At 46.7% G+C, this 12,127-nt stretch overlaps 1 protein-coding gene across 17 annotated transcripts in view; it reads left to right on the forward strand.

The window, feature by feature from the left end:
* The first annotated feature begins 1,390 nt into the window (after window positions 1–1,390).
* MICAL3 (microtubule associated monooxygenase, calponin and LIM domain containing 3) overlaps window positions 1,391–12,127 on the forward strand; it is a 267,999-nt gene continuing 257,262 nt past the window's right edge. For 16 of the 17 annotated variants that reach the window (XM_075005486.1, XM_075005543.1, XM_075005506.1 and 13 more), the window contains exon 1: window positions 1,391–1,594. The gene's annotated coding sequence lies outside the window, so the exon portion shown is untranslated. Of the gene's footprint in view, window positions 1,595–2,876; window positions 3,030–12,127 lie in introns of those variants that run through there. The other variant, XM_075005496.1, reaches the window with a different exon arrangement.

Here is a 12,127-nt window from a genome sequence, read left to right on the forward strand (position 1 = left end):
TCTTTCTTGAATGGTCCCTTAGAAAGTATTTTCACTAGCTATGCTAACAAGTCTGTTCTACCTTATATTTAGCTGAGATGCTCTTCCTACCTGAATAGGTGCCCCTTTAAGCAAAACTGTTATCTCCTTTAGGCAATGCTCATTCTTAAGAAGCTCATCTGAAGAAGAGCTCTGTGTAGCATGAAAGCGTACATCTTCTCATCAACAAAAAATGGTCCAGTTAAAAATGTTCCCTCACTTTATCTAATATCTTGGGACTAGCATGGCTACATAAGCACTGAATATTGTTAGCTCAGTTACTTATCATCTGAACTGGACGAAACTTTACTGAGGAGCACTGTAATTAATAGGCCACAGATGATGTTGAAGACAGCTGCTACAGGAGTTTGTTTACATGCCATTCTTCTGCTTTACTTGTCCACTGCTCAGCAGTCATCAGGTCTAGTAGTGGATGCACTGATGTGTGTGCATAATACTTTTATGACAACAAAATAACTGTTTATAAAGTGTCTCCCTACCAGAGTGCTCAGGGTTCTGTATGAAATTCATAAAATAAGGCGATACACACCATAGAATACATCCCAGTTAAGATTTCCAAATGGGGCGTTGATCTAACTTCAGTGGCTCTTAAAAATGAGCATTGCCTAAAGGAGATGACAGTTTTGCTTAAAGGGGCACCTATTCAGGTGGTATAACAGTGTTTCAATGTTGTGTGTTTGTCTCCTGCTGTCTCTGCTTTAATAGCACCATCCAATTCGTCTATAGTTTATAAATACAGGAAATGCCTAAAGCCCTCCAGCACTGCCTGGCCCTTGCTCTTTGCATGGAGGCTAGGTATGTTACCCATCATGGTGGTTTATCTTGCATCTCCCACTAGTGTTACCATTGTGGATTTCTGTTCTTGCCATGTTGCACATCAGCTGTTCCATGTGCTAGCTTAAATATAAGATGGGCTCTGCATTATTAAAATAGTGCCTAGGTTTTTTCTTTCTTACTTTTGGTGTAAATCAGAAATCAGTTCCCTGAGTCAATGGTGCTACCCCACTGTGAGAGGTGAAAGAGCTCAGTAATACATTCTGTTAATAATTTTCTCCTGTCACCCGTGTCTGCTCTAACTTCGTAAGACCGCCAGAAGCGCGCACTGGCCCTTTAAATCTCTACCGCATTGGCCCGCTGCTAGGGTTTGATCTTCCTTCCTTGCGCCTTATTGGACGACCACGTTCCTATACTCCCGCCCATTGTCGCCTCGCAGCCAATGGCTGTCAAGGAGTTCAGTAACCGACTTCGGAGCGTACCATAAGTCCTTCCAACGGGGGGGCGTGAGCGGGTATCTTTTGTTACCCACCCGCCTTCGCTTCCCATTGGCCTGGTGGCCGGAGGAGCCAGTGCCGCCCCCAGGGCTGGCCAGAGAGTAACACCGGTGGCTCCTGCTAGGGCGGAGAGGAGGAGCTGCCTTCGCCCGCCCGGGGCCAGGCGGCGCCGTTCCCCGGCACGGCAGCGCAGAGCCCGCCCTCAGGGAGTACGAGCGGGGCTGGGAGATGGAGCCGCCGCACATGGCTTAGCGCGGGGAGCCCGGGCGCAGGAGCGGCATGAGGCAAGTGGGGCCGCGCCCCGCCGACCCCCTCTCCCCTCCCTGGCCATGGCATCGGCTGCCCCCGGCGCCGCGATCCGAGCTGGCACCACCCGCGCCGGGCGGGCTCCACGCTCATGTGTCCCCAGGGGTCCGGAGCCGGGCTGGCACCGCCCGCTGCCCCCGGCGAGCTGGCACCCCGCACCCCCACCAACCCGCTTCTCCTCCCCCGGGGCCGCGATCTGGGCTGGCTCCCCCCTCCCGATCCGTGCTGGCACCGCCCGCTGACCGCGGGGCCCCGATCCAAGCTGGCTGGCACCCCCGGCGCCTCCCCTTCAGCTCCCCCCTAGGGGCCGCGATCCGGGCGGGACCCCGCTCCCGTTGCAGGCTGGGAAGCTGCGGTGAGTGCGGGCGGGCAGGTGGGGTCTCCCTGCCCCAGTGCAGCGGAGGAGGCGGCTGGAGCCTCCCGCCCCCACGCTGTCCACAGCCCGGCTCGGCGCTCCCGCAGTGCGTTGGCAGGGGCCCGGCTGCGGCCGCAGGGGCGCCTTGGCCGCTGGCGCGCGGCTCCGCCGATGGCGGCAATGCAGCAACAGCGGCAGCGGCCGCCCTTGTACGAGGCGCTGCCCAGAGCAGCGGGGACCGCCCTTGCCCTGCTGCCTTGCGGGATCCGGGCTGGAGGTTCCAGCGCCGGGTGCAGCCGGTCCGAGCGCCCCCGTCTGCCCTCCCTGCCAGCCTGGGACGTGTGTGCCTGTAGGGGGCTCCATGAACCACAGTGGGGAATGGCCCAGCGGGCAGGCCCGTGAGAGACCGGCCTGCGGGGAGGGGAAATACTCTTCCAGTTGTTCATCCCAGGAGATCATCCCCGGGCCCAGCTCGTGCTGTGGGTGTGGGCGGCTTGTTGGGTTGCTGCTTGTGGCAGTAAACAAGAACTAAAGAAGACCTTAGATTGCCTCCAGATCAGCGGTGATACCTGACACCGGCTTCTTCACCTGGTTCCTCAGCTCAGACTATAGAGAGGATGAGGCCCTTTCATGTTCAGAGGGTGCTTACCTGGATCCTTTCCAGCAGATTGCGGGGGAGGAGGCTGCTTGACTTGCATACAAGCTGGTGTAGGTTTATTCAGCACTACCCCCCTTTCAGGTTGTCATGTGTAATTCAGGAGGGAGGGAAATGCTGAAGGAGAGCTAGATTGTTTTTGTCCTTATGTGGGTACAAATTTGGTGGCTACAGTTTAACTCTGGAGAAGGCGTTGTGGGGGAAATGATACCTGGCACTACTAGTTCATTGTAGGAGGACTATTTGAAGAGCATTGTTTTCTTACTGGACCAAGACATTCCAGCAGCATGCACTATACCCTGAGGACTATTCAGGTGTCCTCCTGTTGGACAGGGACTATATATTATAGGCACTCCCAAGATTAACAGCCAAGTTTACATTTTGTGCGTATATGGAATCACAGGTAAATGCTTCCTCTGGCATGCTCCTCCCTCTTAGCACCCTTATTACTGATGCAGGTTTACTACAGGCATTGTTTATTAATCTACAGCAAATAAGTACTTCAGCAGCATCTGTTACACTGCTGTAGAGTTGTTTCTGGTATATACTCCTGTTTCTAATATTACATTTCTTCTCGTTAGAATTTTTTTGGCTGTTGGCACTGGATACCAGTTACAATATTATTGGTTTTTAACAAAAAATGTTGAAAATCTACTTCTGTACATGCAGCTTTTTTGCAACAATTAGGTATAGTAATGTATTTTCATTGTATCACTTTCATTTTGTGGGCTTTGAAGAAGGTATCTCTTATTTCATCTAGAGACCCATTTGATGTTGGCACTATGGATTGACAATGCCTTGTAGTTGCCCAAAGGGCAAAAAGGTATTAACAAAGGCAGTTCTTGTGGTTTCTTCTGCTAGCTCAGCCTTTCCTTGTAGGAAGCATCATTTACTTTGATAACACACAAAGTAATTTAAATAACTGGCTGAAAACCCTGTTGGGCAGAAGTTTGTAAGTTCTCAGCTAAGGTCATCAATGACTATTAAATCTTAGTTTGTTTAGTAATTGAAATGGAAACTGTAAAAAAGCAACATTAAAGTTAAAAATGTATTTTGCAAACAATTTTGTGTTACAAGAGCACTTTAGATAATTAAGTTGAAAAAAAATTAAAAATCCAGTATATTTTTCACTAATGATGCTGTTAAATTAAACTTCAGCATTTCTCTCAACTTGAAGAATGAAAATCAGTGAAGCCCGTTTCACTGTTTACAGTAGTTTTGCTAACACAATCCAGTGTTGTCACGATTGGGTTTCAACTCCTGCAAGGAAACTTGTATGTTTTAAAAATAACTTTCCACAGGAACTTTTTTTTTTAAATTATGGGGCTATTTCTGTTGACCTTTATGTTTTGTAAAAACTTGTTTGCACAAATACTGCACTTGGAGTCAAATAGGAGTTAACAATATCCCTTTAATTTAGCACCCCCAGAAAACTACTACACATACATCCTCAACTCCAAGCTAAGATTTCATGCCACAGTCAAAAACCAAACACTTAAAATATAATTAGCTGGCATTTTCAGAATTGCAGGTTTCTAAAGCCCTTATCTTCAAGAAACAGATTAACTTAATTTTGTTCATTGGTTCTCTAGAATACTATAGCTGAAATGAACAGACTTGTAGTAGTTATTTTTGTTTATAGTTATTTCTCCTGTTCATTTCTAAAATTGAATAAAAATGTTTAAATTGCCCTCTTGCAACTAGTTACATTACCCAAGTGACTGATAAATATACAATGTGATTCAGTTCATAATTTGGATTTCAACTACATTAAAACTTGATTCTGACTTGCAGTCAGTTTTGAATACAGAACCTGTTCATGAGTAAAAGCCTGCGTTTGTTGCCTTTATAAGCAGTGTGTGACTGTTTATATTTGGTGCAAACCTGGGCACAGACTGATGAGGTCAGGATGACATTTCATCCTAAACTTCCCTGCCTTGTGTGGGTTTCAAGCATTCCTCTTAAGTATCTTGTCTTAACCTTGTTCTCTGTAAACTCTGCAGAGAGTTTTACAAGTACGTAGCAGTGGGGAAATTCTAGTTGTTATGCAAACTCCTTTTGATGACTATTAGAATATTGTTACTTATGAGAAGGTTTGAGTCTTAAGACAAATAGTAATGCAGAGCAGACGCTGGATTTTCTGTTTAGAGAGTTTTCTATGTCTGCGATAGATGTGACTAGAGGACAGTTGTGCTGGGTATTCCTGACTTCACACTGGTTTTGCAGAATGTTGTGTTAGTCATACACATTAGCTTATCTAATCAAACTGGGTTACTTTTTTACTTACTTTTGCTTCTTCTGTCCTGGAAATATTCCTTCAGTCCAATAGCTGAAGTTCTGTCTATAGCTGTATCTGAGCCACATTAGTGGTGGAGAATATATAGATTCATACTTTGTGGGTGATTAGGAAAGACTTGCATAACATTTTGATAGTTATAGGATGTTATTTTTTGGGTGTGTGTAACTGACCAGCAATGCACCTCCATTGCTGCTACCAACAGTGGCAGCTGTGATGTAGAATGGGCTGGGACATTTTGATTCACTGTGTCATCTAACCCTGATAACTCAGTTGTCAAAACATGGTTTTCCAGTGGAACTGCTGCTGTTATGAGTCTACCATGTGCAGCTGTGGACAGAGCTTAGCAGTTTAGTCACCCAAGTCTTACAAGGAAGAGGATTTTCCTGGGTAACTGTAATCCACTTTGGTTGAAGTGAAAGAATTTAAGCTTTTGTTTAAGGATGAAAGATGTTTTCAGCTTCTTATATTTGATGGTCAGTTCTCTTACATGAGCTAGCTGTAGACTAGTGCTGTATTGTCTTCATAAGTCTTCACATATCATCAGCAGTTCCAGTACCTAGGCTTGCTAAGAAGCAGAAGAGTGAAATAAAAGAAAATGTAGTTTGATTTTAGTAGTACTGTTTGGAGCCTTCTGGTCAGCAGAAAAACTATAAACAAATCATGTCAATTTCATTATGCTGTTGCTGGGAAAGCTCTGATGGGCAGCTAGAGTAATTTAGTGGGGTTGGGAATGAGGATGTAGAACAATGGAGGCAAGGTGAGAAGTAGGTTTGCATAAGACATCTCATTTACCACCATCCCTCCTTTCAGAAGACAGTATTTGGGTGAGTGAAAAACAGAGAAAGAACTCCCCTTTCATGCAGAAAACTGTTATGGTAACAGCTCTTTTCATATTGCTTTTTCTGTCTCTAGCAAGTCTCTACATGGAACAAAAGTGATGTTATGATGCTTTATTACTGTGAGGGTACTTGGGGAGGACGACCCAAAAACCAGCAGATTCGGGAGAGATACAGGTACTGTAATAGGGGAAAAAAGCCAATAAGCTGTAGGGTGGAAATTTTATTTCACAGATAAAAGTTTTAATAATCAAATGATAATTGGATTTCCAAAAAAGAAACTAAGAAATATTCTTCTCTTAAATCTTGGGGTTCTCTCCATTTGAATGTATTAGGTAGGGTTGTGGGGATCAGCACCAACAAATACATGAAATTAGAGCTCTAGCTTCCTTAGAAAGCACTTGCTTAATAATATTAGGATTCAGATGGTTCAAAGTGGAATATCTCATCTCATTGACATAAGAGGAGGAGTCTGGTTCATTTCACACCTTTTGCTGCTCTGCTTTGGCTTCTTGTGTCATTCTGCATGCTCCAGTCAGCAAATTATTTGTCAGATAGAAAAAAGTAGAAACTTAATTTCATTTCCATAAGAGGGTATGAAAAGCAGTGAAAATTGTGGAAGAATCTTATCCCTGTCAGTTATGACCATTACCTGGTCATTGTGTTCAACTCAGTTCTTTTTCTAGAGCTTCACGTCCAGGCTCTGCCTAAATCTTGCCAATTTTTTCAGCATAGCATCTCTAAGATATGACCTTTTCAGGCAACAGTTAAAACTCTCATTTAGGCTGCTATACTGTCTTGTCTTGGTTACAATAACATCCTGTTCTCTACCCTTGGCTAATCCCATCTTGTCCTGCTTGGACCCATTCAAACTGCTAGTGTAAAAATAATTATCCTCACTCCTGGCTTTGACCCTGTCAGCATCACGTTCTTTCTTTGCATCTCTCCAGACTCCACTTCTCCATTACATCAAACGTAAACTAGTTGTTTTGAGTAATTTTATATCATCTGCAAAGCAGACTATGAAGAGGTACAAAGGGATTTCATTAAACGGGGTGACTAGTACAGAAAATAGCACATGAAAGTCCATATTGATAAATATAAAATAATGCACATTGGAAAACATAATCACACCTATACCTAAAAATGATGGAGCCTAAATTAGTGGTTTCTACTCAGTAAATAGACCTTGGAGTTATGTATGGTTCTCTGAAAACGTCTATCCCATTTCTTTAGCTTTTTTGACTCCTGCGCACATTGAGTAGACAAGACGGAAGATATTCTATTGCCACTGTTTAAATCCACAGTACCCCCATCCCTTGAATACTGTGTGCAGTTCTGGTCTCCCCATCTCAAAAAAGATACATTAGAATTGGTAAAAGTACACAGAGAGGGAACAAAAATGATTTACGGATACAGAACAGTCTCCATATTAGGAGAGATTTAGAAGTCCGTGAACGTTCAACTTGGAAAAGAGGTGACTAAGGGAGGATATGTGAGAGAGGAGAAAGCGGATATGATAGTGGGAGGGGGATATGATAGAGTGGTATGAAGAAAGCGATTAAGGAAGTGGTATTCACCACTCTTTATAATATAAAAACCAGAAGTCACTCAATGAAATTAATAGACAGCACGTTAAAAACAAAGAAAAGGAAGCACTTTTTCATACAATGCGCAGTCAACCCGTAGAACTTATTGCCATGAGAAGGACAAAAGTATAACTGCGTTAGTCTGACCAGATAGCAGTTGTGAAAAACTGGGACAGGAGATGGAAGGTAATAGATACTTATATAAGGCAAAGCCCTGAATATTGGGACTGTCCTTACGCAGTTGGAATATCTGGTCACCCTAAACTGCATTCACGTAAGAATTTGATAAGCTTATGGCTGCAGAGATGATGTATGGGGAGAGGGGGACCCATGACCTTTCGTATTCCCCTACGGCCATCGGGGCCCGGCCCTGCCCTTTGGGGGTCTCACAGGGACAAGGGTGGCCCGGGGACTAATGGGGACCTGGTGCCAACAGCAGAGGTGCTCCCCCCGGAATTCTCCCATGCTGCCCTCATGTTTGGTAGGAGCTCCCCCATAAACATCCACAAATCCTCTTTGTTCTTCTCTAAATCCCTTCTCAAAGTCTTCTTTGCCAGGATGTCAAAATTAAAAACCTGAACAATGGTGACGGTGAGGTTCAGCTTCCTGTTTTGCTGACCAATATTGTCTCCTTGTTTCCTTGTGCTTCCCAGTCTGCCTATATCCATCTGTGGGGACAGTCTCCCACTGAAGAATGAAAATACGGCACCAGCATTTTTATCACCACATCTGACTGTTCAGCTCTAGATATCTGGTGGGTAAAAATGCCATTTGCCACCTTATTCCTGTCTACAGTAATACGTCCACCTTTTGTATCCTCAGTGGAGCTTCACTAGCTGTACTGAAATGACTGAAGACGTTATAAAACAGTTTAGTGTGGACAGAGTCGATATGTGGGAAGTTCTGCACTTGTGCAGGCTGTGAGAAATTTCTTCTTTGAATTCATCTGAAAATTCAGTGTCATGTGGGAGTGGGGGAATAACTTTTTTTTTTTTTTTAAGGTCAGGGGGCCACACAAAAATGCAAAGCAAAAAATCCCACAAAACCCTCACTGATGTGACCCTTGACTGAGACACCTCACTCCGCTTATATTCCAACATGATGGGCGGAAGTGTAGAGAAGTGGGCAGTGTGGTTCAAGGCTTCTCCAAGTCCAGATTAACTCTTCTGGAGGCCAGGGGTGGGAGCAAAAATGGGGGGTTCGGGTGTCAGTGTGTAGGAGGGGACTTCTGAGGAGCAAGCATGGGGTCTAGGTGGGAGCAGGCTGGGGGCTGCTTACCTCAGTGTGCCACCACCACTGCTGCTGCTGCCCCCTCCCCCGGCTGGGGAAACAGCAGGTGCAGGAGAAAAGCTTCTCCTGGGAGCTTTTTCTCCTGTAGATAACAGGCATCACCTCTCCACTGCTCTGATTGCTCTGACTGGTTGAAATTTGAGCCATTCACAGTGGTGGGCAAAAGGCCTCTGCAGGCAGTGCTGCATTGCCGTTCCCCCAACCAGGGGAAGGGAAGGAGGAGCAGTGGTGGTGCTTTCTGCCCACCCATGCACCCTGTCAGAACCCCTGGGCCACATCTGACCCTGGCTTGCCTGGTTGGGTTCAGAAACCTCGGGGCTCCCCACCACACTGTGAACTGGGTGCTGGGGAGGGGAACTCCGAGTCTCAGGGTCCAGATCTGGACCGCAGGCTGAGGTTTCTCCACCCTGACATGGTTCTGTGAGGTACCGGCTGCTTGCATACTGTGAATTATCCCAACCCTTTTATCCCTTTCAGCTAGTCAATGAACTGGGAGGAAAAAAACATCAAAGCTGTAGTAATCAATTGGTCAAATTCCAATCAATTTGAAAACTGACTAGTGAAAGTGGTGTATGTTTTGGGTGTAGAGCAGCCTGTGCTTATATCCGGGATCTGCTCTGGCTCCTGCAGCATATGGTTTTGTGACTGCGAGAGATGGGAGGGAAGAGAATGCTCCTCTCAAGTTTGCTGAAGTGGGGATCCTCAGGGGATGGGCATTTAGTGAGTGAAGCAGACAGGTGCTTGGCTAGGCCTTTTGATTTTTGCAGCCAACAGTTGGACTGTTTTCACTGCTTTCCCCCCGTGGGAAGTGTATTTCTCTTGTAACAGAACAGAAGGAGGTGATGGAACTGGGGAGGTTACTCAAGTCTGTTTTAAATAATACTTGTGCTAGACTTGCTGTCCTCTGCCTTACAGCAGTGGGGGACAAGAACGTGAGTAAGCAGAGTTTCTGTGAGCAGTGAGCGCTGAAGTCTCACTTTCAGTGGGGGGTCAGTTTGCCTCCCTATTGAATGGGGGTGGGGAAGCTATGACCATTAGGCTGGGCTGGACAGGTGGCCTGCCTTGATCCAGCCTGCAAGGCTTGAAGCCCCCTATAACAGGACAGGCAGGTACTGGCACTCTGGGAGGGAGAGGGGGCCGTAGCTGGAGCTTTAGTCTTGTGGGCCAGGCTGTGCCTGGCAGGGGAAAGAGGCGGTTCTGTGCACTGCAGTGTTGTGATCCTTGTAGGCTCTGCCTCCTGTTGCTCCCCTTCAGGGGGCAGTGCCTGCACGGAGCTCTCCTCCGTAGTGCACAGGGCTCTGCAATGACACCTGTGACACCCAGGCCACGCACCCATAGCCCACTCTTCCACCACGCTTCCTTCCCAGACCTCCCAGATCTACCCCCACCCTCTTCCTCATCCCCCTGCCTTCCAGACCCTGAACTCCCACCCTCACTCCCGCACCCAGACCACATACTTCCACTCCACTACTGCACTCACCTCCTGCACCCTCACTCTAGCCCGCTCCAGCATTGTACCTGCTTCCCAGATCACACCATCCCCAGCCCATTCCTGTACTCTACCTCCCTGCCAGATCCTGCACCTCTGCTCCCAGCCCTCTGCCTGGCAGCACCCTCCTGCACACTAAACCCCTTCTTTTTGGCCCCACCTGAGAGCCTCAGGCCCCCGAGAAGAGTTAATCTAGCCTTGGGTGCAAACCCTGAGTCTTGGCACTTCTCTCCCAGGGATGGAGCTTGAGTGGAGTGAGGAGTGAGTCATTATTACCTGCTTCTCATGTGGGAACTTCATCAGGTCAGTGAGGGTTTTGTTTTGTTTTTTTCCTTCTCGTTATGCATGGCCCCCAACTAATTTTTTTGTGGGTCATGGGCACCTGACCCAAAAAGTTTCCCCACCCCACCTAGAGAGGCTGCTTCAGATAGGTGTGTTTTATTGCTTATAAAATGTCTCGCGTCACTACCAGGGAAAAGTGCAGGGAGTGGCCAGGAAGAGCAGGGCTGCTAGTGTCACTGGGATGTGGGGGGAAGGGCTTTCAGTGATAAGTGGCCTGATACCTGGCAATACCTCCTTCTCCAGCAGTATGGCTTTCAGCAGGTTTTTTGCCTGGTGTAAAAAAATGCAGGAGGACCTAGAGATTGCAGATACCATCACAGGTGCGTAGAGGCCCTCACCAGACTTAGACCCCCATTCTGTTAGAAGCTGTACGAACACACCATAAGCAACCATCTCTGCTCTGAAGAGCTTACAAACTAAATAGACTAGACTGGGTGTGGGAGAAAGCAGGTATTGTCCCCCCACTTTACAGATCAGGTCAGCTCCAAGCAGCCCATATACCAAACCAGGAAGTGGAGACTGTCCTGGAGCCACAAGAGCATGTTTCACCTTTTACGTAAAGGTTGTGTCTACCATGTGCAGCTTTTAGTGCATGGCTGCTGTGCTAAAAGTTGGACAGTACAAATGCTGCTTACCAGCACTTTTGCTGATAAACTACTTCTACCTTCTGCAAGTGGAGTTCACGCCATCAGCAAGAGAGAGCTCCACTGGGAGGATATCTTTGCAAGCGCAGGGCGTTAGGCCTCTCCTTTGTGCAAGGGGGAGATCCTGTATCTCTGATAGGGTGACCACCATTCTCGTTGCTGGTAACAGAACCCCTTAAATTCCCCATCTCTGCTCTGCCTCTTCCCCCGAGGCTCAGACCCACCTGGTGATAACCAGACTTTTGGATTGGCTGCTATTTAGGATTCACAAGTCCCCTTTTTCAACCAGGTCGAAATCCAGGCATCTGGCAACCCTTAAAGGGCAGCTGGACACGAAAGCCAAAAGTCAGGTTGTCCAGGTAAAGCCTGGATGGGTGTCAACCCAAGCCCCAGTACTGTGAGACTAGGTCATTGGCTTTGGCATTTGACCGGAAGAGCCACAGCAAGAAACAATCATTTGAACTCCTGTCAGACTATCCCCTTGGGAAGAGATTCAGCCAGCAGTTGTTTTGCTGCATGCAGTACAGGACGGTCTCTTCACAGTAAGATTGCATTTGCTAGTCAACTGGAATTCAGTATTTAAGGTCCTTTGCTTAGAATGAAAAAGCAAAACTTGGATAAGGGTCTTTGGTGATAATCTGCCCCTCTAGTGTGGAGCCCCCAGAGTTTTATCTTTTCTCTCACTCTGCTCCGGTCGGCCCATTTTTTCCCCCCGAGTGTTTCCAGTTGCCATCATGCTACTTCCACAGGTTCATCTTTCCTTTATTGCCGGTTGCTAGAGTTCTGTTCATATGTAGTTTTTGGTTGTCCATTTATACCAACTCAGACATGCCTATCGGTTCACCCAGCCACTGCGTAAATAGAGGAATTAGCCCTTGTGTCCTAGAAAGTGAGGGAATAAATCACTTTTTTAAAATCAGAATAATCCAGAAATTTCCCCCATTGTGCACAGTGCCAGAGGCTGGAAAATCTCATATTCAATAGCTGAAATTGAATACGCTTTGAGGAGGAA

This window comes from Carettochelys insculpta, chromosome 1 (assembly GCF_033958435.1).
Source record: "Carettochelys insculpta isolate YL-2023 chromosome 1, ASM3395843v1, whole genome shotgun sequence".
NCBI classification, from domain to species: domain Eukaryota; kingdom Metazoa; phylum Chordata; order Testudines; family Carettochelyidae; genus Carettochelys; species Carettochelys insculpta.